This window comes from Taudactylus pleione, unplaced genomic scaffold (genome assembly GCF_031769625.1).
Source record: "Taudactylus pleione unplaced genomic scaffold, aTauple2 ptg000967l, whole genome shotgun sequence".
Lineage (NCBI taxonomy): Eukaryota > Metazoa > Chordata > Amphibia > Anura > Myobatrachidae > Taudactylus > Taudactylus pleione.
The window spans coordinates 7,002,501-7,020,000 of record NW_028285368.1 but is presented as its reverse complement, the minus strand read 5'-3'; the positions used below and the strand labels follow the sequence as shown (position 1 = coordinate 7,020,000).

The 17,500-nt window shown below is 37.2% G+C and overlaps 4 non-coding genes and 68 pseudogenes across 4 annotated transcripts; all 72 read right to left on the bottom strand.

Annotated features, from left to right (window-relative positions):
* Positions 1-40, bottom strand: part of LOC148460879 (5S ribosomal RNA) — a 119-nt pseudogene extending 79 nt beyond the window's left edge.
* A 116-nt stretch (positions 41-156) lies between these two features.
* Positions 157-275, bottom strand: LOC148460878 (5S ribosomal RNA; annotated as a pseudogene).
* Positions 276-391: 116 nt separating this feature from the next.
* Positions 392-510, bottom strand: LOC148460877 (5S ribosomal RNA; annotated as a pseudogene).
* Positions 511-626: 116 nt separating this feature from the next.
* LOC148460876 (5S ribosomal RNA) lies at positions 627-745 on the bottom strand (annotated as a pseudogene).
* Positions 746-860: 115 nt separating this feature from the next.
* On the bottom strand, positions 861-979 carry LOC148460875 (5S ribosomal RNA; annotated as a pseudogene).
* A 116-nt stretch (positions 980-1,095) lies between these two features.
* LOC148460874 (5S ribosomal RNA) lies at positions 1,096-1,214 on the bottom strand (annotated as a pseudogene).
* Positions 1,215-1,329: 115 nt separating this feature from the next.
* LOC148460873 (5S ribosomal RNA) lies at positions 1,330-1,448 on the bottom strand (annotated as a pseudogene).
* Positions 1,449-1,564: 116 nt separating this feature from the next.
* Positions 1,565-1,683, bottom strand: LOC148460872 (5S ribosomal RNA; annotated as a pseudogene).
* Positions 1,684-1,799: 116 nt separating this feature from the next.
* On the bottom strand, positions 1,800-1,918 carry LOC148460871 (5S ribosomal RNA; annotated as a pseudogene).
* A 116-nt stretch (positions 1,919-2,034) lies between these two features.
* Positions 2,035-2,153, bottom strand: LOC148460870 (5S ribosomal RNA; annotated as a pseudogene).
* Positions 2,154-2,269: 116 nt separating this feature from the next.
* Positions 2,270-2,388, bottom strand: LOC148460869 (5S ribosomal RNA; annotated as a pseudogene).
* A 116-nt stretch (positions 2,389-2,504) lies between these two features.
* Positions 2,505-2,623, bottom strand: LOC148460868 (5S ribosomal RNA; annotated as a pseudogene).
* A 116-nt stretch (positions 2,624-2,739) lies between these two features.
* LOC148460867 (5S ribosomal RNA) lies at positions 2,740-2,858 on the bottom strand (annotated as a pseudogene).
* Positions 2,859-2,973: 115 nt separating this feature from the next.
* On the bottom strand, positions 2,974-3,092 carry LOC148460866 (5S ribosomal RNA; annotated as a pseudogene).
* A 116-nt stretch (positions 3,093-3,208) lies between these two features.
* LOC148460865 (5S ribosomal RNA) lies at positions 3,209-3,327 on the bottom strand (annotated as a pseudogene).
* A 113-nt stretch (positions 3,328-3,440) lies between these two features.
* LOC148460864 (5S ribosomal RNA) lies at positions 3,441-3,559 on the bottom strand (annotated as a pseudogene).
* Positions 3,560-3,675: 116 nt separating this feature from the next.
* Positions 3,676-3,794, bottom strand: LOC148460863 (5S ribosomal RNA; annotated as a pseudogene).
* A 116-nt stretch (positions 3,795-3,910) lies between these two features.
* LOC148460862 (5S ribosomal RNA) lies at positions 3,911-4,029 on the bottom strand (annotated as a pseudogene).
* A 116-nt stretch (positions 4,030-4,145) lies between these two features.
* LOC148460861 (5S ribosomal RNA) lies at positions 4,146-4,264 on the bottom strand (annotated as a pseudogene).
* Positions 4,265-4,380: 116 nt separating this feature from the next.
* On the bottom strand, positions 4,381-4,499 carry LOC148460860 (5S ribosomal RNA; annotated as a pseudogene).
* Positions 4,500-4,615: 116 nt separating this feature from the next.
* LOC148460859 (5S ribosomal RNA) lies at positions 4,616-4,734 on the bottom strand (annotated as a pseudogene).
* A 116-nt stretch (positions 4,735-4,850) lies between these two features.
* Positions 4,851-4,969, bottom strand: LOC148460858 (5S ribosomal RNA; annotated as a pseudogene).
* Positions 4,970-5,084: 115 nt separating this feature from the next.
* Positions 5,085-5,203, bottom strand: LOC148460857 (5S ribosomal RNA; annotated as a pseudogene).
* A 116-nt stretch (positions 5,204-5,319) lies between these two features.
* On the bottom strand, positions 5,320-5,438 carry LOC148460856 (5S ribosomal RNA; annotated as a pseudogene).
* Positions 5,439-5,551: 113 nt separating this feature from the next.
* Positions 5,552-5,670, bottom strand: LOC148460855 (5S ribosomal RNA; annotated as a pseudogene).
* A 116-nt stretch (positions 5,671-5,786) lies between these two features.
* Positions 5,787-5,905, bottom strand: LOC148460854 (5S ribosomal RNA; annotated as a pseudogene).
* A 116-nt stretch (positions 5,906-6,021) lies between these two features.
* LOC148460853 (5S ribosomal RNA) lies at positions 6,022-6,140 on the bottom strand (annotated as a pseudogene).
* A 116-nt stretch (positions 6,141-6,256) lies between these two features.
* Positions 6,257-6,375, bottom strand: LOC148460852 (5S ribosomal RNA; annotated as a pseudogene).
* A 116-nt stretch (positions 6,376-6,491) lies between these two features.
* Positions 6,492-6,610, bottom strand: LOC148460851 (5S ribosomal RNA; annotated as a pseudogene).
* A 116-nt stretch (positions 6,611-6,726) lies between these two features.
* On the bottom strand, positions 6,727-6,845 carry LOC148460850 (5S ribosomal RNA; annotated as a pseudogene).
* A 116-nt stretch (positions 6,846-6,961) lies between these two features.
* LOC148460849 (5S ribosomal RNA) lies at positions 6,962-7,080 on the bottom strand (annotated as a pseudogene).
* A 115-nt stretch (positions 7,081-7,195) lies between these two features.
* LOC148460848 (5S ribosomal RNA) lies at positions 7,196-7,314 on the bottom strand (annotated as a pseudogene).
* A 116-nt stretch (positions 7,315-7,430) lies between these two features.
* Positions 7,431-7,549, bottom strand: LOC148460847 (5S ribosomal RNA; annotated as a pseudogene).
* Positions 7,550-7,666: 117 nt separating this feature from the next.
* Positions 7,667-7,785, bottom strand: LOC148460846 (5S ribosomal RNA; annotated as a pseudogene).
* Positions 7,786-7,892: 107 nt separating this feature from the next.
* Positions 7,893-8,011, bottom strand: LOC148460845 (5S ribosomal RNA; annotated as a pseudogene).
* Positions 8,012-8,127: 116 nt separating this feature from the next.
* On the bottom strand, positions 8,128-8,246 carry LOC148460844 (5S ribosomal RNA; annotated as a pseudogene).
* Positions 8,247-8,362: 116 nt separating this feature from the next.
* LOC148460843 (5S ribosomal RNA) lies at positions 8,363-8,481 on the bottom strand (annotated as a pseudogene).
* A 116-nt stretch (positions 8,482-8,597) lies between these two features.
* Positions 8,598-8,716, bottom strand: LOC148460842 (5S ribosomal RNA; annotated as a pseudogene).
* A 116-nt stretch (positions 8,717-8,832) lies between these two features.
* Positions 8,833-8,951, bottom strand: LOC148460841 (5S ribosomal RNA). The gene has a single exon (XR_015873487.1). It is a non-coding gene; the product is annotated as a 5S ribosomal RNA (ribosomal RNA).
* Positions 8,952-9,067: 116 nt separating this feature from the next.
* LOC148460840 (5S ribosomal RNA) lies at positions 9,068-9,186 on the bottom strand (annotated as a pseudogene).
* A 116-nt stretch (positions 9,187-9,302) lies between these two features.
* Positions 9,303-9,421, bottom strand: LOC148460839 (5S ribosomal RNA; annotated as a pseudogene).
* Positions 9,422-9,537: 116 nt separating this feature from the next.
* On the bottom strand, positions 9,538-9,656 carry LOC148460838 (5S ribosomal RNA; annotated as a pseudogene).
* A 115-nt stretch (positions 9,657-9,771) lies between these two features.
* Positions 9,772-9,890, bottom strand: LOC148460837 (5S ribosomal RNA; annotated as a pseudogene).
* A 116-nt stretch (positions 9,891-10,006) lies between these two features.
* LOC148460836 (5S ribosomal RNA) lies at positions 10,007-10,125 on the bottom strand (annotated as a pseudogene).
* A 115-nt stretch (positions 10,126-10,240) lies between these two features.
* Positions 10,241-10,359, bottom strand: LOC148460835 (5S ribosomal RNA; annotated as a pseudogene).
* A 116-nt stretch (positions 10,360-10,475) lies between these two features.
* LOC148460834 (5S ribosomal RNA) lies at positions 10,476-10,594 on the bottom strand (annotated as a pseudogene).
* Positions 10,595-10,710: 116 nt separating this feature from the next.
* On the bottom strand, positions 10,711-10,829 carry LOC148460833 (5S ribosomal RNA; annotated as a pseudogene).
* A 116-nt stretch (positions 10,830-10,945) lies between these two features.
* LOC148460832 (5S ribosomal RNA) lies at positions 10,946-11,064 on the bottom strand (annotated as a pseudogene).
* Positions 11,065-11,180: 116 nt separating this feature from the next.
* LOC148460831 (5S ribosomal RNA) lies at positions 11,181-11,299 on the bottom strand (annotated as a pseudogene).
* Positions 11,300-11,415: 116 nt separating this feature from the next.
* LOC148460830 (5S ribosomal RNA) lies at positions 11,416-11,534 on the bottom strand (annotated as a pseudogene).
* Positions 11,535-11,884: 350 nt separating this feature from the next.
* Positions 11,885-12,003, bottom strand: LOC148460829 (5S ribosomal RNA; annotated as a pseudogene).
* A 115-nt stretch (positions 12,004-12,118) lies between these two features.
* Positions 12,119-12,237, bottom strand: LOC148460828 (5S ribosomal RNA; annotated as a pseudogene).
* A 116-nt stretch (positions 12,238-12,353) lies between these two features.
* Positions 12,354-12,472, bottom strand: LOC148460827 (5S ribosomal RNA; annotated as a pseudogene).
* A 350-nt stretch (positions 12,473-12,822) lies between these two features.
* LOC148460826 (5S ribosomal RNA) lies at positions 12,823-12,941 on the bottom strand (annotated as a pseudogene).
* A 115-nt stretch (positions 12,942-13,056) lies between these two features.
* Positions 13,057-13,175, bottom strand: LOC148460825 (5S ribosomal RNA). The gene has a single exon (XR_015874536.1). It is a non-coding gene; the product is annotated as a 5S ribosomal RNA (ribosomal RNA).
* A 116-nt stretch (positions 13,176-13,291) lies between these two features.
* Positions 13,292-13,410, bottom strand: LOC148460824 (5S ribosomal RNA). Its single transcript, XR_015873486.1, has one exon. It is a non-coding gene; the product is annotated as a 5S ribosomal RNA (ribosomal RNA).
* A 116-nt stretch (positions 13,411-13,526) lies between these two features.
* Positions 13,527-13,645, bottom strand: LOC148460823 (5S ribosomal RNA; annotated as a pseudogene).
* Positions 13,646-13,761: 116 nt separating this feature from the next.
* Positions 13,762-13,880, bottom strand: LOC148460822 (5S ribosomal RNA; annotated as a pseudogene).
* A 116-nt stretch (positions 13,881-13,996) lies between these two features.
* LOC148460821 (5S ribosomal RNA) lies at positions 13,997-14,115 on the bottom strand (annotated as a pseudogene).
* A 115-nt stretch (positions 14,116-14,230) lies between these two features.
* Positions 14,231-14,349, bottom strand: LOC148460820 (5S ribosomal RNA; annotated as a pseudogene).
* Positions 14,350-14,465: 116 nt separating this feature from the next.
* LOC148460819 (5S ribosomal RNA) lies at positions 14,466-14,584 on the bottom strand (annotated as a pseudogene).
* A 115-nt stretch (positions 14,585-14,699) lies between these two features.
* On the bottom strand, positions 14,700-14,818 carry LOC148460818 (5S ribosomal RNA; annotated as a pseudogene).
* Positions 14,819-14,934: 116 nt separating this feature from the next.
* LOC148460817 (5S ribosomal RNA) lies at positions 14,935-15,053 on the bottom strand (annotated as a pseudogene).
* Positions 15,054-15,169: 116 nt separating this feature from the next.
* On the bottom strand, positions 15,170-15,288 carry LOC148460816 (5S ribosomal RNA; annotated as a pseudogene).
* A 116-nt stretch (positions 15,289-15,404) lies between these two features.
* Positions 15,405-15,523, bottom strand: LOC148460815 (5S ribosomal RNA; annotated as a pseudogene).
* A 116-nt stretch (positions 15,524-15,639) lies between these two features.
* Positions 15,640-15,758, bottom strand: LOC148460814 (5S ribosomal RNA; annotated as a pseudogene).
* Positions 15,759-15,874: 116 nt separating this feature from the next.
* On the bottom strand, positions 15,875-15,993 carry LOC148460813 (5S ribosomal RNA; annotated as a pseudogene).
* Positions 15,994-16,109: 116 nt separating this feature from the next.
* LOC148460812 (5S ribosomal RNA) lies at positions 16,110-16,228 on the bottom strand (annotated as a pseudogene).
* A 115-nt stretch (positions 16,229-16,343) lies between these two features.
* Positions 16,344-16,462, bottom strand: LOC148460811 (5S ribosomal RNA; annotated as a pseudogene).
* A 116-nt stretch (positions 16,463-16,578) lies between these two features.
* LOC148460810 (5S ribosomal RNA) lies at positions 16,579-16,697 on the bottom strand (annotated as a pseudogene).
* A 115-nt stretch (positions 16,698-16,812) lies between these two features.
* Positions 16,813-16,931, bottom strand: LOC148460809 (5S ribosomal RNA). The gene has a single exon (XR_015874535.1). It is a non-coding gene; the product is annotated as a 5S ribosomal RNA (ribosomal RNA).
* Positions 16,932-17,047: 116 nt separating this feature from the next.
* On the bottom strand, positions 17,048-17,163 carry LOC148460808 (5S ribosomal RNA; annotated as a pseudogene).
* Positions 17,164-17,500: the final 337 nt, after the last annotated feature.

Below are 17,500 nucleotides of genomic sequence, written 5' to 3'. Positions count from 1 at the left end.
AGACGAGATTGGGCATTTCCAGTGTGGTTTGGCTGTAGGTGCTCAAAAACATTAACTTTAGACCTCTTTTACTTATTAACTCAAGTAAATTCATTGATAAGTTGAAAAAATGAAATGTAAAATGTAATAGAAAAGAATGTTATGTCAGTATAAAATTACCTACAGCACCTGGTATTCCCAAATGGTCTCCCATCCAGGTACTAACCAGGCCCAACACTGTATAGCTTCCAAGATCAGACAAGATTGGGCAGGTCCAGTGTGGTTTGGCTGTTGGTGCTCAAAAACATTAACTTTAGACCTCTTTTACTTCTTAACTCAAGTAAATTCATTGATAAGTTGAAAAAATTAAATGTAAAATGTAATAGAAAAGAATGTTATGTCAGTATAAAATTACCTACAGCACCTGGTATTCCCAGGTGGTCTCCCATCCAAGTACTAATCAGGCCCAACACTGCATAGCTTCCAAGATCAGACAAGATTGGGCATGTCCAGTGTGGTTTGGCTGTAGGTGCTCAAAAACATTAACTTTAGACCTCTTTTACTTCTTAACTCAAGTAAATTCATTGATAAGTTGAAAAAATTAAATGTAAAATGTAATAGAAAAGAATGTTATGTCAGTATAAAATTACCTACAGCACCTGGTATTCCCAGGTGGTCTCCCATCCCAGTACTAATCAGGCCGAACACTGCATAGCTTCCAAGATCAGACGAGATTGGGCATTTCCAGTGTGGTTTGGCTGTAGGTGCTCAAATACATTAACTTTAGACCTCTTTTACTTCTTAACTCAAGTAAATTCATTGATAAGTTTAAAAATGAAATGTAAAATGTAACAGAAAATAATGTTATGGCAGTATAAAATTGCCTACAGCTCCTGGTATTACCAGGTGGTCTCCCATCCAAGTACTAAACAGGCCCAACACTGCATAGCTTCCAAGATCAGACGAGATTGGGCAAGCCCAGTGTGGTTGGGCTGTAGGTGCTCAAAAACATTAACTTTAGACCTCTTTTACTTCTTAACTCAAGTAAATTCATTGATAAGTTGAAAAAATTTAATGTAAAATGTAATAGAAAAGAATGTTATGGCTGAATAAAATTACCTACAGCACCTGGTATTCCAAGGTGGTCTCCCATCCAAGTACTAACCAGGCCCAACACTGCATAGCTTCCAAGATCAGACGAGATTGGGCATGTCCAGTGTAGTTTGGCTGTAGGTGCTCAAAAACATTAACTTTAGACCTCTTTTACTTCTTTACTCAAGTAAATTCATTGATAAGTTGAAAAATTAAATGTAAAATGTAATAGAAAAGAATGTTATGGCAGTATAAAATTACCTACAGCTCCTGGTATGCCCAGGTGGTCTCCCATCCAAGTACTAACCAGGCCCAACACTGCATAGCTTCCAAGATCAGACGAGATTGGGCATGTCCAGTGTGGTTTGGCTGTAGGTGCTCAAAAACATTAACTTTAGACCTCTATTACTTCTTAACTCAAGTAAATTCATTGATAAGTTGAAAATATTAATTGTAAAATGTAATAGAAAAGAATGTTATGGCAGTATAAAATTACCTACAGCACCTGGTATTCCCAGGTGGTCTCCCATCCAAGTACTAACCAGGCCCAACACTGAATAGCTTCCAAGATCAGACGAGATTGGGCATGTCCAGTGTGGTTTGGCTGTATGTTCTCAAAAACATTAACTTTAGACCTCTTTTACTTCTTAACTCAAGTAAATTCATGGATAAGTTGAAAAAATTAAATGTAAAATGTAATAGAAAAGAATGTTATGTCAGTATAAAATTACCTACAGCATCTGGTATTCCCAGGTGGTCTCCCATCCAAGTACTAACCAAGCCCAACACTGCATAGCTTCCAAGAGCAGATGAGATTGGGCATATCCAGTGTGGTTTGGCTGTAGGTGCTCAAAAACATTAACTTTAGACCTCTTTTACTTCTTTACTCAAGTAAATTCATTGATAAGTTGAAAAAATTAAATGTAAAATGTAAAAGAAAAGAATGTTATGGCAGTATAAAATTACCTACAGCTCCTGGTATTCCCATGTGGTCTCCCATCCAAGTACTAACCAGGCCCAACACTGCATAGCTTCCAAGATCAGACGAGATTGGGCATGTCCAGTGTAGTTGGGCTATAGGTGCTCAAAAACATTAACTTTAGACCTCTATTACTTCTTAACTCAAGTAAATTCATTGATAAGTTGAAAAAATTAAATGTAAAATGTAATAGAAAAGAATGTCATGGCAGTATAAAATTACCTACAGCACCTGGTATTCCCAGGTGGTCTCCCATCCAAGTACTAACCATGCCCAACACTGCATAGCTTCCAAGATCAGACGAGATTGGGCATGTCCAGTGTGGTTTGGCTGTAGGTGCTCAAAAACATTAACTTTAGACCTCTATTACTTCTTAACTCAAGTAAATTCATTGATAAGTTGAAAAAATTAATTGTAAAATGTAATAGAAAAGAATGTTATGGCAGTATAAAATTACCTACAGCACCTGGTATTCCCAGGTGGTCTCCCATCCAAGTACTTATCAGGCCCAATACTGCATAGCTTCCAAGATAAGACGAGATTGGGCATGTCCAGTGTGGTTTGGCTGTAGGTGCTCAAAAACATTAACTTTAGACCTCTTTTACTTCTTAACTCAAGTAAATTCTTAAGTAAGTTGAAAAAATTAAATGTAAAATGTAATAGAAAAGAATGTTATGTCAGTATAAAATTCCCTACAGCACCTGGTACTCCCAGGTGGTGTCCCATCCAAGTACTAACCAAGCCCAACACTGCACAGCTTCCAAGATCAGATGAGATTGGGCATGTCCAGTGTGGTTTGGCTGTAGGTGCTCAAAAACTTTAACTTTAGACCTCTTTTACTTCTTAACGCAAGTAAATTCATTGATAAGTTTAAAAATGAAATGTAAAATGTAACAGAAAATAATGTTATGGCAGTATAAAATTGCCTACAGCTCCTGGTATTACCAGGTGGTCTCCCATCCAAGTACTAAACAGGCCCAACACTGCATAGCTTCCAAGATCAGACGAGATTGGGCAAGCCCAGTGTGGTTGGGCTGTAGGTGCTCAAAAACATTAACTTTAGACCTCTTTTACTTCTTAACTCAAGTAAATTCATTGATAAGTTGAAAAAATTTAATGTAAAATGTAATAGAAAAGAATGTTATGGCTGAATAAAATTACCTACAGCACCTGGTATTCCAAGGTGGTCTCCCATCCAAGTACTAACCAGGCCCAACACTGCATAGCTTCCAAGATCAGACGAGATTGGGCATGTCCAGTGTAGTTTGGCTGTAGGTGCTCAAAAACATTAACTTTAGACCTCTTTTACTTCTTTACTCAAGTAAATTCATTGATGTTGAAAAATTAAATGTAAAATGTAATAGAAAAGAATGTTATGGCAGTATAAAATTACCTACAGCTCCTGGTATTCCCAGGTGGTCTCCCATCCAAGTACTAACCAGGCCCAACACTGCATAGCTTCCAAGATCAGACGAGATTGGGCATGTCCAGTGTGGTTTGGCTGTAGGTGCTCAAAAACATTAACTTTAGACCTCTATTACTTCTTAACTCAAGTAAATTCATTGATAAGTTGAAAAAATTAATTGTAAAATGTAATAGAAAAGAATGTTATGGCAGTATAAAATTACCTACAGCACCTGGTATTCCCAGGTGGTCTCCCATCCAAGTACTAACAAGGCCCAACACTGAATAGCTTCCAAGATCAGATGAGATTGGGCATGTCCAGTGTGGTTTGGCTGTAGGTTCTCAAAAACATTAACTTTAGACCTCTTTTACTTCTTAACTCAAGTAAATTCATTGATAAGTTGAAAAAATTAAATGTAAAATGTAATAGAAAAGAATGTTATGTCAGTATAAAATTACCTACAGCATCTGGTATTCCCAGGTGGTCTCCCATCCAAGTACTAACCAAGCCCAACACTGCATAGCTTCCAAGAGCAGATGAGATTGGGCATATCCAGTGTGGTTCGGCTGTAGGTGCTCAAAAACATTACCTTAAGACCTCTTTTACTTCTTTACTCAAGTAAATTCATTGATAAGTTGAAAAAATTAAATGTAAAATGTAAAAGAAAAGAATGTTATGGCAGTATAAAATTACCTACAGCTCCTGGTATTCCCATGTGGTCTCCCATCCAAGTACTAACCAGGCCCAACACTGCATAGCTTCCAAGATCAGACGAGATTGGGCATGTCCAGTGTAGTTGGGATATAGGTGCTCAAAAACATTAACTTTAGACCTCTATTACTTCTTAACTCAAGTAAATTCATTGATAAGTTGAAAAAATTAAATGTAAAATGTAATAGAAAAGAATGTCATGGCAGTATAAAATTACCTACAGCACCTGGTATTCCCAGGTGGTCTCCCATCCAAGTACTAACCATGCCCAACACTGCATAGCTTCCAAGATCAGACGAGATTGGGCATGTCCAGTGTGGTTTGGCTGTAGCTGCTCAAAAACATTAACTTTAGACCTCTATTACTTCTTAACTCAAGTAAATTCATTGATAAGTTGAAAAAATTAATTGTAAAATGTAATAGAAAAGAATGTTATGGCAGTATAAAATTACCTACAGCACCTGGTATTCCCAGGTGGTCTCCCATCCAAGTACTTATCAGGCCCAATACTGCATAGCTTCCAAGATAAGACGAGATTGGGCATGTCCAGTGTGGTTTGGCTGTAGGTGCTCAAAAACATTAACTTTAGACCTCTTTTACTTCTTAACTCAAGTAAATTCTTAAGTAAGTTGAAAAAATTAAATGTAAAATGTAATAGAAAAGAATGTTATGTCAGTATAAAATTCCCTACAGCACCTGGTACTCCCAGGTGGTGTCCCATCCAAGTACTAACCAAGCCCAACACTGCACAGCTTCCAAGATCAGATGAGATTGGGCATGTCCAGTGTGGTTTGGCTGTAGGTGCTCAAAAACTTTAACTTTAGACCTCTTTTACTTCTTAACGCAAGTAAATTCATTGATAAGTTTAAAAATGAAATGTAAAATGTAACAGAAAATAATGTTATGGCAGTATAAAATTGCCTACAGCTCCTGGTATTACCAGGTGGTCTCCCATCCAAGTACTAAACAGGCCCAACACTGCATAGCTTCCAAGATCAGACGAGATTGGGCAAGCCCAGTGTGGTTGGGCTGTAGGTGCTCAAAAACATTAACTTTAGACCTCTTTTACTTCTTAACTCAAGTAAATTCATTGATAAGTTGAAAAAATTTAATGTAAAATGTAATAGAAAAGAATGTTATGGCTGAATAAAATTACCTACAGCACCTGGTATTCCAAGGTGGTCTCCCATCCAAGTACTAACCAGGCCCAACACTGCATAGCTTCCAAGATCAGACGAGATTGGGCATGTCCAGTGTAGTTTGGCTGTAGGTGCTCAAAAACATTAACTTTAGACCTCTTTTACTTCTTTACTCAAGTAAATTCATTGATGTTGAAAAATTAAATGTAAAATGTAATAGAAAAGAATGTTATGGCAGTATAAAATTACCTACAGCTCCTGGTATTCCCAGGTGGTCTCCCATCCAAGTACTAACCAGGCCCAACACTGCATAGCTTCCAAGATCAGACGAGATTGGGCATGTCCAGTGTGGTTTGGCTGTAGGTGCTCAAAAACATTAACTTTAGACCTCTATTACTTCTTAACTCAAGTAAATTCATTGATAAGTTGAAAAAATTAATTGTAAAATGTAATAGAAAAGAATGTTATGGCAGTATAAAATTACCTACAGCACCTGGTATTCCCAGGTGGTCTCCCATCCAAGTACTAACAAGGCCCAACACTGAATAGCTTCCAAGATCAGACGAGATTGGGCATGTCCAGTGTGGTTTGGCTGTAGGTTCTCAAAAACATTAACTTTAGACCTCTTTTACTTCTTAACTCAAGTAAATTCATTGATAAGTTGAAAAAATTAAATGTAAAATGTAATAGAAAAGAATGTTATGTCAGTATAAAATTACCTACAGCATCTGGTATTCCCAGGTGGTCTCCCATCCAAGTACTAACCAAGCCCAACACTGCATAGCTTCCAAGAGCAGATGAGATTGGGCATATCCAGTGTGGTTTGGCTGTAGGTGCTCAAAAACATTACCTTAAGACCTCTTTTACTTCTTTACTCAAGTAAATTCATTGATAAGTTGAAAAAATTAAATGTAAAATGTAAAAGAAAAGAATGTTATGGCAGTATAAAATTACCTACAGCTCCTGGTATTCCCATGTGGTCTCCCATCCAAGTACTAACCAGGCCCAACACTGCATAGCTTCCAAGATCAGACGAGATTGGGCATGTCCAGTGTAGTTGGGATATAAGTGCTCAAATACATTAACTTTAGACCTCTATTACTTCTTAACTCAAGTAAATTCATTGATAAGTTGAAAAAATTAAATGTAAAATGTAATAGAAAAGAATGTCATGGCAGTATAAAATTACCTACAGCACCTGGTATTCCCAGGTGGTCTCCCATCCAAGTACTAACCATGCCCAACACTGCATAGCTTCCAAGATCAGACGAGATTGGGCATGTCCAGTGTGGTTTGGCTGTAGCTGCTCAAAAACATTAACTTTAGACCTCTATTACTTCTTAACTCAAGTAAATTCATTGATAAGTTGAAAAAATTAATTGTAAAATGTAATAGAAAAGAATGTTATGGCAGTATAAAATTACCTACAGCACCTGGTATTCCCAGGTGGTCTCCCATCCAAGTACTTATCAGGCCCAATACTGCATAGCTTCCAAGATAAGACGAGATTGGGCATGTCCAGTGTGGTTTGGCTGTAGGTGCTCAAAAACATTAACTTTAGACCTCTTTTACTTCTTAACTCAAGTAAATTCTTAAGTAAGTTGAAAAAATTAAATGTAAAATGTAATAGAAAAGAATGTTATGTCAGTATAAAATTCCCTACAGCACCTGGTACTCCCAGGTGGTGTCCCATCCAAGTACTAACCAAGCCCAACACTGCACAGCTTCCAAGATCAGATGAGATTGGGCATGTCCAGTGTGGTTTGGCTGTAGGTGCTCAAAAACTTTAACTTTAGACCTCTTTTACTTCTTAACGCAAGTAAATTCATTGATAAGTTTAAAAATGAAATGTAAAATGTAACAGAAAAGAATGTTATGGCAGTATAAAATTACCTACAGCAAATGGTATTACCAGGTGGTCTCCCATCCAAGTACTAACCAGGCCCAACACTGCATAGCTTCCAAGATCAGATGAGATTGGGCATTCCCAGTGTGTTTTGGCTGTAAGTGCTCTAAAACATTAACTTTAGACCTCTTTTACTTCTTTACTCAAGTAAATTCAATGATAAGTTGAATAAATTAAAAGTAAAATGTAATAGAAAAGAATGTTGTGGCAGTATAAAATTACCTACAGCACCTGGTATTCCCAGGTGGTCTCCCATCCAAGTTCTAACCAGGCCCAACACTGAATAGCTTCCAAGATCAGACGAGATTGGGCATGCCCAGTGTGGTTTGGCTGTAGGTGCTCAAAAACATTAACTTTAGACCTCTTTTACTTCTTAACTCAAGTACATTCTATTGATAAGTTGAAAAAATGAAATGTAAAATGTAACAGAAAAGAATGTTATGGCAGTATAAAATTACCTACAGCACCTGGTATTCCCAGGTGGTCTCCCATCCAAGTACTAACCATGCCCAACACTGCATAGCTTCGAAGATCAGACGAGATTGGGCATGCCCTGTGTGGTTTGGCTGTAGGTGCTCAAAAACATTAACTTTAGACCTCTATTACTTCTTAAATTGATTGATAAGTTGAAAAAATTAATTGTAAAATGTAATAGAAAAGAATGTTATGGCAGTATAAAATTACCTACAGCACCTGGTATTCCCAGGTGGTCTCCCATCCAAGTACTAACCCGGCCCAACACTGAATAGCTTCCAAGATCAGACGAGATTGGGCATGTCCAGGGTGGTTTGGCTGTAGGTGCTCAAAAACATTAACTTTAGACCTCTTTTACTTCTTAACTCAAGTAAATTCATTGATATGTTGAAAAAATTAAATGTAAAATGTAATAGAAAAGAATGTTATGTCAGTATAAAATTACCTACAGCATCTGGTATTCCCAGGTGGTCTCCCATCCAAGTACTAACCAAGCCCAACACTGCACAGCTTCCAAGATCAGACGAGATTGGGCATGTCCAGTGTGGTTGGGCTGTAGGTGCTCAAAAACATTAACTTTAGACCTCTATTACTTCTTAACTCAAGTAAATTCATTGATAAGTTGAAAAAATTAAATGTAAAATGTAATAGAAAAGAATGTCATGGCAGTATAAAATTACCTACAGCACCTGGTATTCCCAGGTGGTCTCCCATCCAAGTACTAACCAGGCCCAACACTGCATAGCTCCCAAGATCAGACGAGATTGGGCATGGCCAGTGTGGTTTGGCTGCAGGTGCTCAAAAACATTAACTTTAGACCTCTATTACTTCTTAACTCAAGTAAATTCATTGATAAGTTGAAAAAATTAAATGTAAAATGTAATAGAAAAGAATGTTATGTCAGTATAAAATTACCTACAGCACCTGGTATTCCCAGGTGGTCTCCCATCCAAGTACTAACCAAGCCCAACACTGCACAGCTTCAAAGATCAGATGAGATTGGGCATGTCCAGTGTGGGTTGGCTGTAGGTGCTCAAAAACTTTAACTTTAGACCTCTTTTACTTCTTAACTCAAGTAAATTCATTGATAAGTTGAAAAAATGTAATATAAAATGTAATAGAAAAGAATGTTATGGCAGTATAAAATTACCTACAGCACCTGGTATTCCCAGGTGGTCTCCCATCCAAGTACTAATCAGGCCCAACACTGCATAGCTTCCAAGATCAGACGAGATTGGGCATTTCCAGTGTGGTTTGGCTGTAGGTGCTCAAAAACATTAACTTTAGACCTCTTTTACTTATTAACTCAAGTAAATTCATTGATAAGTTGAAAAAATGAAATGTAAAATGTAATAGAAAAGAATGTTATGTCAGTATAAAATTACCTACAGCACCTGGTATTCCCAAATGGTCTCCCATCCAGGTACTAACCAGGCCCAACACTGCATAGCTTCCAAGTTCAGACAAGATTGGGCAGGTCCAGTGTGGTTTGGCTGGTGGTGCTCAAAAACATTAACTTTAGACCTCTTTTACTTCTTAACTCAAGTAAATTCATTGATAAGTTGAAAAAATTAAATGTAAAATGTAATAGAAAAGAATGTTATGTCAGTATAAAATTACCTACAGCACCTGGTATTCCCAGGAGGTCTCCAATCCAAGTACTAATCAGGCCCAACACTGCATAGCTTCCAAGATCAGACAAGATTGGGCATGTCCAGTGTGGTTTGGCTGTAGGTGCTCAAAAACATTAACTTTAGACCTCTTTTACTTCTTAACTCAAGTAAATTCATTGATAAGTTGAAAAAATTAAATGTAAAATGTAATAGAAAAGAATGTTATGTCAGTATAAAATTACCTACAGCACCTGGTATTCCCAGGTGGTCTCCCATCCCAGTACTAATCAGGCCGAACACTGCATAGCTTCCAAGATCAGACGAGATTGGGCATTTCCAGTGTGGTTTGGCTGTAGGTGCTCAAATACATTAACTTTAGAACTCTTTTACTTCTTAACTCAAGTAAATTCATTGATAAGTTTAAAAATGAAATGTAAAATGTAACAGAAAATAATGTTATGGCAGTATAAAATTGCCTACAGCTCCTGGTATTACCAGGTGGTCTCCCATCCAAGTACTAAACAGGCCCAACACTGCATAGCTTCCAAGATCAGACGAGATTGGGCAAGCCCAGTGTGGTTGGGCTGTAGGTGCTCAAAAATATTAACTTTAGACCTCTTTTACTTCTTAACTCAAGTAAATTCATTGATAAGTTGAAAAAATTTAATGTAAAATGTAATAGAAAAGAATGTTATGGCTGAATAAAATTACCTACAGCACTTGGTATTCCAAGGTGGTCTCCCATCCAAGTACTAACCAGGCCCAACACTGCATAGCTTCCAAGATCAGACGAGATTGGGCATGTCCAGTGTAGTTTGGCTGTAGGTGCTCAAAAACATTAACTTTAGACCTCTTTTACTTCTTTACTCAAGTAAATTCATTGATAAGTTGAAAAATTAAATGTAAAATGTAATAGAAAAGAATGTTATGGCAGTATAAAATTACCTACAGCTCCTGGTATTCCCAGGTGGTCTCCCATCCAAGTACTAACCAGGCCCAACACTGCATAGCTTCCAAGATCAGACGAGATTGGGCATGTCCAGTGTGGTTTGGCTGTAGGTGCTCAAAAACATTAACTTTAGACCTCTATTACTTCTTAACTCAAGTAAATTCATTGATAAGTTGAAAAAATTAATTGTAAAATGTAATAGAAAAGAATGTTATGGCAGTATAAAATTACCTACAGCACCAGGTATTCCCAGGTGGTCTCCCATCCAAGTACTAACCAGGCCCAACACTGAATAGCTTCCAAGATCAGACGAGATTGGGCATGTCCAGTGTGGTTTGGCTGTAGGTTCTCAAAAACATTAACTTTAGACCTCTTTTACTTCTTAACTCAAGTAAATTCATTGATAATTTGAAAAAATTAAATGTAAAATGTAATAGAAAAGAATGTTATGTCAGTATAAAATTACCTACAGCATCTGGTATTCCCAGGTGGTCTCCCATCCAAGTACTAACCAAGCCCAACACTGCATAGCTTCCAAGAGCAGATGAGATTGGGTATATCCAGTGTGGTTTGGCTGTAGGTTCTCAAAAACATTAACTTTAGACCTCTATTACTTCTTAACTCAAGTAAATTCATTGATAAGTTGAAAAAATTTAATGTAAAATGTAATAGAAAAGAATGTCATGGCAGTATAAAATTACCTACAGCACCTGGTATTCCCAGGTGGTCTCCCATCCAAGTACTAACCATGCCCAACACTGCATAGCTTCCAAGATCAGACGAGATTGGGCATGTCCAGTGTGGTTTGGCTGTAGGTGCTCAAAAACATTAACTTTAGACCTCTATTACTTCTTAACTCAAGTAAATTCATTGATAAGTTGAAAAAATTAATTGTAAAATGTAATAGAAAAGAATGTTATGGCAGTATAAAATTACCTACAGCACCTGGTATTCCCAGGTGGTCTCCCATCCAAGTACTTATCAGGCCCAATACTGCATAGCTTCCAAGATAAGACGAGATTGGGCATGTCCAGTGTGGTTTGGCTGTAGGTGCTCAAAAACATTAACTTTAGACCTCTTTTACTTCTTAACTCAAGTAAATTCTTAAGTAAGTTGAAAAAATTAAATGTAAAATGTAATAGAAAAGAATGTTATGTCAGTATAAAATTCCCTACAGCACCTGGTACTCCCAGGTGGTGTCCCATCCAAGTACTAACCAAGCCCAACACTGCACAGCTTCCAAGATCAGATGAGATTGGGCATGTCCAGTGTGGTTTGGCTGTAGGTGCTCAAAAACTTTAACTTTAGACCTCTTTTACTTCTTAACGCAAGTAAATTCATTGATAAGTTTAAAAATGAAATGTAAAATGTAACAGAAAAGAATGTTATGGCAGTATAAAATTACCTACAGCAAATGGTATTACCAGGTGGTCTCCCATCCAAGTACTAACCAGGCCCAACACTGCATAGCTTCCAAGATCAGAGGAGATTGGGCATGCCCAGTGTGTTTTGGCTGTAAGTGCTCAAAAACATTAACTTTAGACCTCTTTTACTTCTTAACTCAAGTAAATTCATTGATAAGTTGAAAAAATTTAATGTAAAATGTAATAGAAAAGAATGTTATGGCTGAATAAAATTACATACAGCACCTGGTATTCCCAGGTGGTCTCCCATCCAAGTACTAACCAGGCCCAACACTGCATAGCTTCCAAGATCAGACGAGATTGGGCATGTACAGTGTGGTTTGGCTGTAGGTGCTCAAAAGCATTAACTTTAGTCCTCTTTTACTTCTTAACTCAAGTAAATTCATTGATAAGTTTAAAAATGAAATGTAAAATGTAATAGAAAAGAATGTTATGGCAGTATAAAATTACCTACAGCACCAGGTATTCCCAGGTGGTCTCCCATCCAAGTACTAAACAGGCCCAACACTGCATAGCTTCCAAGATCAGATGAGATTGGGAAGGTCCAGTGTGGTTTGGCTGTAGGTGCACAAAAACTTTAACTTTAGATCTCTTTTACTTCTTTACTCAAGTAAATTCATTGATAAGTTGAAAAAATTAAATGTAAAATGTAATAGAAAAGAATGTTATGTCAGTATAAAATTCCCTACAGCACCTGGTATTCCCAGGTGGTGTCCCATCCAAGTACTAACCAAGCCCAACACTGCACAGCTTCCAAGATCAGATGAGATTGGGCATGTCCAGTGTGGTTTGGCTGTAGGTGCTCAAAAACTTTAACTTTAGACCTCTTTTACTTCTTAACGCAAGTAAATTCATTGATAAGTTTAAAAATGAAATGTAAAATGTAACAGAAAAGAATGTTATGGCAGTATAAAATTACCTACAGCAAATGGTATTACCAGGTGGTCTCCCATCCAAGTACTAACCAGGCCCAACACTGCATAGCTTCCAAGACCAGATGAGATAGGGCATGCCCAGTGAGTTTTGGCTGTAGGTGCTCAAAAATATTAACTTTAGACCTCTTTTACTTCTTAACTCAAGTAAATTCATTGATAAGTTGAAAAAATTTAATGTAAAATGTTATAGAAAAGAATGTTATGGCTGAATAAAATTACATACAGCACCTGGTATTCCCAGGTGGTCTCCCATTCAAGTACTAACCAGGCCCAACACTGCATAGCTTCCAAGATCAGACGAGATTGGGCATGTCCAGTGTGGTTTGGCTGTAGGTGCTCAAAAACATTAACTTTAGTCCTCTTTTACTTCTTAACTCAAGTAAATTCATTGATAAGTTTAAAAATGAAATGTAAAATGTAATAGAAAAGAATGTTATGGCAGTATAAAATTACCTACAGCACCAGGTATTCCCAGGTGGTCTCCCATCCAAGTACTAACCAGGCCCAACACTGCATAGCTTCCAAGATCAGATGAGATTGGGCATGTCCAGTGTGGTTTGGCTGTAGGTGCTCAAAAACTTTAACTTTAGACCTCTTTTACTTCTTAACTCAAGTAAATTCATTGATAAGTTGAAAAAATGTAATATAAAATGTAATAGAAAAGAATGTTATGGCAGTATAAAATTACCTACAGCACCTGGTATTCCCAGGTGGTCTCCCATCCAAGTACTAATCAGGCCCAACACTGCATAGCTTCCAAGATCAGACGAGATTGGGCATTTCCAGTGTGGTTTGGCTGTAGGTGCTCAAAAACATTAACTTTAGACCTCTTTTACTTATTAACTCAAGTAAATTCATTGATAAGTTGAAAAAATGAAATGTAAAATGTAATAGAAAAGAATGTTATGTCAGTATAAAATTACCTACAGCACCTGGTATTCCCAAATGGTCTCCCATCCAGGTACTAACCAGGCCCAACACTGCATAGCTTCCAAGATCAGACAAGATTGGGCAGGTCCAGTGTGGTTTGGCTGTTGGTGCTCAAAAACATTAACTTTAGACCTCTTTTACTTCTTAACTCAAGTAAATTCATTGATAAGTTGAAAAAATTAAATGTAAAATGTAATAGAAAAGAATGTTATGTCAGTATAAAATTACCTACAGCACCTGGTATTCCCAGGTGGTCTCCCATCCAAGTACTATTCAGGCCCAACACTGCATAGCTTCCAAGATCAGACAAGATTGGGCATGTCCAGTGTGGTTTGGCTGTAGGTGCTCAAAAACATTAACTTTAGACCTCTTTTACTTCTTAACTCAAGTAAATTCATTGATAAGTTGAAAAAATTAAATGTAAAATGTAATAGAAAAGAATGTTATGTCAGTATAAAATTACCTACAGCACCTGGTATTCCCAGGTGGTCTCCCATCCCAGTACTAATCAGGCCGAACACTGCATAGCTTCCAAGATCAGACGAGATTGGGCATTTCCAGTGTGGTTTGGCTGTAGGTGCTCAAATACATTAACTTTAGACCTCTTTTACTTCTTAACTCAAGTAAATTCATTGATAAGTTTAAAAATGAAATGTAAAATGTAACAGAAAATAATGTTATGGCAGTATAAAATTGCCTACAGCTCCTGGTATTACCAGGTGGTCTCCCATCCAAGTACTAAACAGGCCCAACACTGCATAGCTTCCAAGATCAGACGAGATTGGGCAAGCCCAGTGTGGTTGGGCTGTAGGTGCTCAAGAACATTAACTTTAGACCTCTTTTACTTCTTAACTCAAGTAAATTCATTGATAAGTTGAAAAAATTTAATGTAAAATGTAATAGAAAAGAATGTTATGGCTGAATAAAATTACCTACAGCACCTGGTATTCCAAGGTGGTCTCCCATCCAAGTACTAACCAGGCCCAACACTGCATAGCTTCCAAGATCAGACGAGATTGGGCATGTCCAGTGTAGTTTGGCTGTAGGTGCTCAAAAACATTAACTTTAGACCTCTTTTACTTCTTTACTCAAGTAAATTCATTGATAAGTTGAAAAATTAAATGTAAAATGTAATAGAAAAGAATGTTATGGCAGTATAAAATTACCTACAGCTCCTGGTATTCCCAGGTGGTCTCCCATCCAAGTACTAACCAGGCCCAACACTGCATAGCTTCCAAGATCAGACGAGATTGGGCATGTCCAGTGTGGTTTGGCTGTAGGTGCTCAAAAACATTAACTTTAGACCTCTATTACTTCTTAACTCAAGTAAATTCATTGATAAGTTGAAAAAATTAATTGTAAAATGTAATAGAAAAGAATGTTATGGCAGTATAAAATTACCTACAGCACCTGGAATTCCCAGGTGGTCTCCCATCCAAGTACTAACCAGGCCCAACACTGAATAGCTTCCAAGATCAGACGAGATTGGGCATGTCCAGTGTGGTTTGGCTGTAGGTTCTCAAAAACATTAACTTTAGACCTCTTTTACTTCTTAACTCAAGTAAATTCATTGATAAGTTGAAAAAATTAAATGTAAAATGTAATAGAAAAGAATGTTATGTCAGTATAAAATTACCTACAGCATCTGGTATTCCCAGGTGGTCTCCCATCCAAGTACTAACCAAGCCCAACACTGCATAGCTTCCAAGAGCAGATGAGATTGGGCATATCGAGTGTGGTTTGGCTGTAGGTGCTCAAAAACATTAACTTTAGACCTCTTTTACTTCTTTACTCAAGTAAATTCATTGATAAGTTGAAAAAATTAAATGTAAAATGTAAAAGAAAAGAATGTTATGGCAGTATAAAATTACCTACAGCTCCTGGTATTCCCATGTGGTCTCCCATCCAAGTACTAACCAGGCCCAACACTGCATAGCTTCCAAGATCAGACGAGATTGGGCATGTCCAGTGTAGTTGGGCTATAGGTGCTCAAAAACATTAACTTTAGACCTCTATTACTTCTTAACTCAAGTAAATTCATTGATAAGTTGAAAAAATTAAATGTAAAATGTAATAGAAAAGAATGTCATGGCAGTATAAAATTACCTACAGCACCTGGTATTCCCAGGTGGTCTCCCATCCAAGTACTAACCATGCCCAACACTGAATAGCTTCCAAGATCAGACGAGATTGGGCATGTCCAGTGTGGTTTGGCTGTAGGTGCTCCAAAACATTAACTTTAGACCTCTATTACTTCTTAACTCAAGTAAATTCATTGATAAGTTGAAAAAATTAATTGTAAAATGTAATAGAAAAGAATGTTATGGCAGTATAAAATTACCTACAGCACCAGGTATTCCCAGGTGGTCTCCCATCCAAGTACTTATCAGGCCCAATACTGCATAGCTTCCAAGATAAGACGAGATTGGGCATGTCCAGTGTGGTTTGGCTGTAGGTGCTCAAAAACATTAACTTTAGACCTCTTTTACTTCTTAACTCAAGTAAATTCTTAAGTAAGTTGAAAAAATTAAATGTAAAATGTAATAGAAAAGAATGTTATGTCAGTATAAAATTCCCTACAGCACCTGGTACTCCCAGGTGGTGTCCCATCCAAGTACTAACCAAGCCCAACACTGCACAGCTTCCAAGATCAGATGAGATTGGGCATGTCCAGTGTGGTTTGGCTGTAGGTGCTCAAAAACTTTAACTTTAGACCTCTTTTACTTCTTAACGCAAGTAAATTCATTGATAAGTTTAAAAATGAAATGTAAAATGTAACAGAAAAGAATGTTATGGCAGTATAAAATTACCTACAGCAAATGGTATTACCAGGTGGTCTCCCATCCAAGTACTAACCAGGCCCAACACTGCATAGCTTCCAAGATCAGATGAGATTGGGCATGCCCAGTGTGTTTTGGCTGTAAGTGCTCAAAAACATTAACTTTAGACCTCTTTTACTTCTTAACTCAAGTAAATTCATTGATAAGTTGAAAAAATTTAATGTAAAATGTAATAGAAAAGAATGTTATGGCTGAATAAAATTACATACAGCACCTGGTATTCCCAGGTGGTCTCCCATCCAAGTACTAACCAGGCCCAACACTGCATAGCTTCCAAGATCAGATGAGATTGGGCATGTCCAGTGTGGTTTGGCTGTAGGTGCTCAAAAGCATTAACTTCAGTCCTCTTTTACTTCTTAACTCAAGTAAATTCATTGATAAGTTTAAAAATGAAATGTAAAATGTAATAGAAAAGAATGTTATGGCAGTATAAAATTACCTACAGCACCAGGTATTCCCAGGTGGTCTCCCATCCAAGTACTAACCAGGCCCAACACTGCATAGCTTCCAAGATCAGATGAGATTGGGCATGTCCAGTGTGGTTTGGCTGTAGGTGCACAAAAACTTTAACTTTAGACCTCTTTTACTTCTTAACTCAAGTAAATTCATTGATAAGTTGAAAAAATTAAATGTAAAATGTAATAGAAAAGAATGTTATGTCAGTATAAAATTCCCTACAGCACCTGGTATTCCCAGGTGTCCCATCCAAGTACTAACCAAGCCCAACACTGCACAGCTTCCAAGATCAGATGAGATTGGGCATGTCCAGTGTGGTTTGGCTGTAGGTGCTCAAAAACTTTAACTTTAGACCTCTTTTACTTCTTAACGCAAGTAAATTCATTGATAAGTTTAAAAATGAAATGTAAAATGTAACAGAAAAGAATGTTATGGCAGTATAAAATTACCTACAGCAAATGGTATTACCAGGTGGTCTCCCATCCAAGTACTAACCAGGCCCAACACTGCATAGCTTCCAAGACCAGATGAGATAGGGCATGCCCAGTGAGTTTTGGCTGTAGGTGCTCAAAAATATTAACTTTAGACCTCTTTTACTTCTTAACTCAAGTAAATTCATTGATAAGTTGAAAAAATTTAATGTAAAATGTTATAGAAAAGAATGTTAT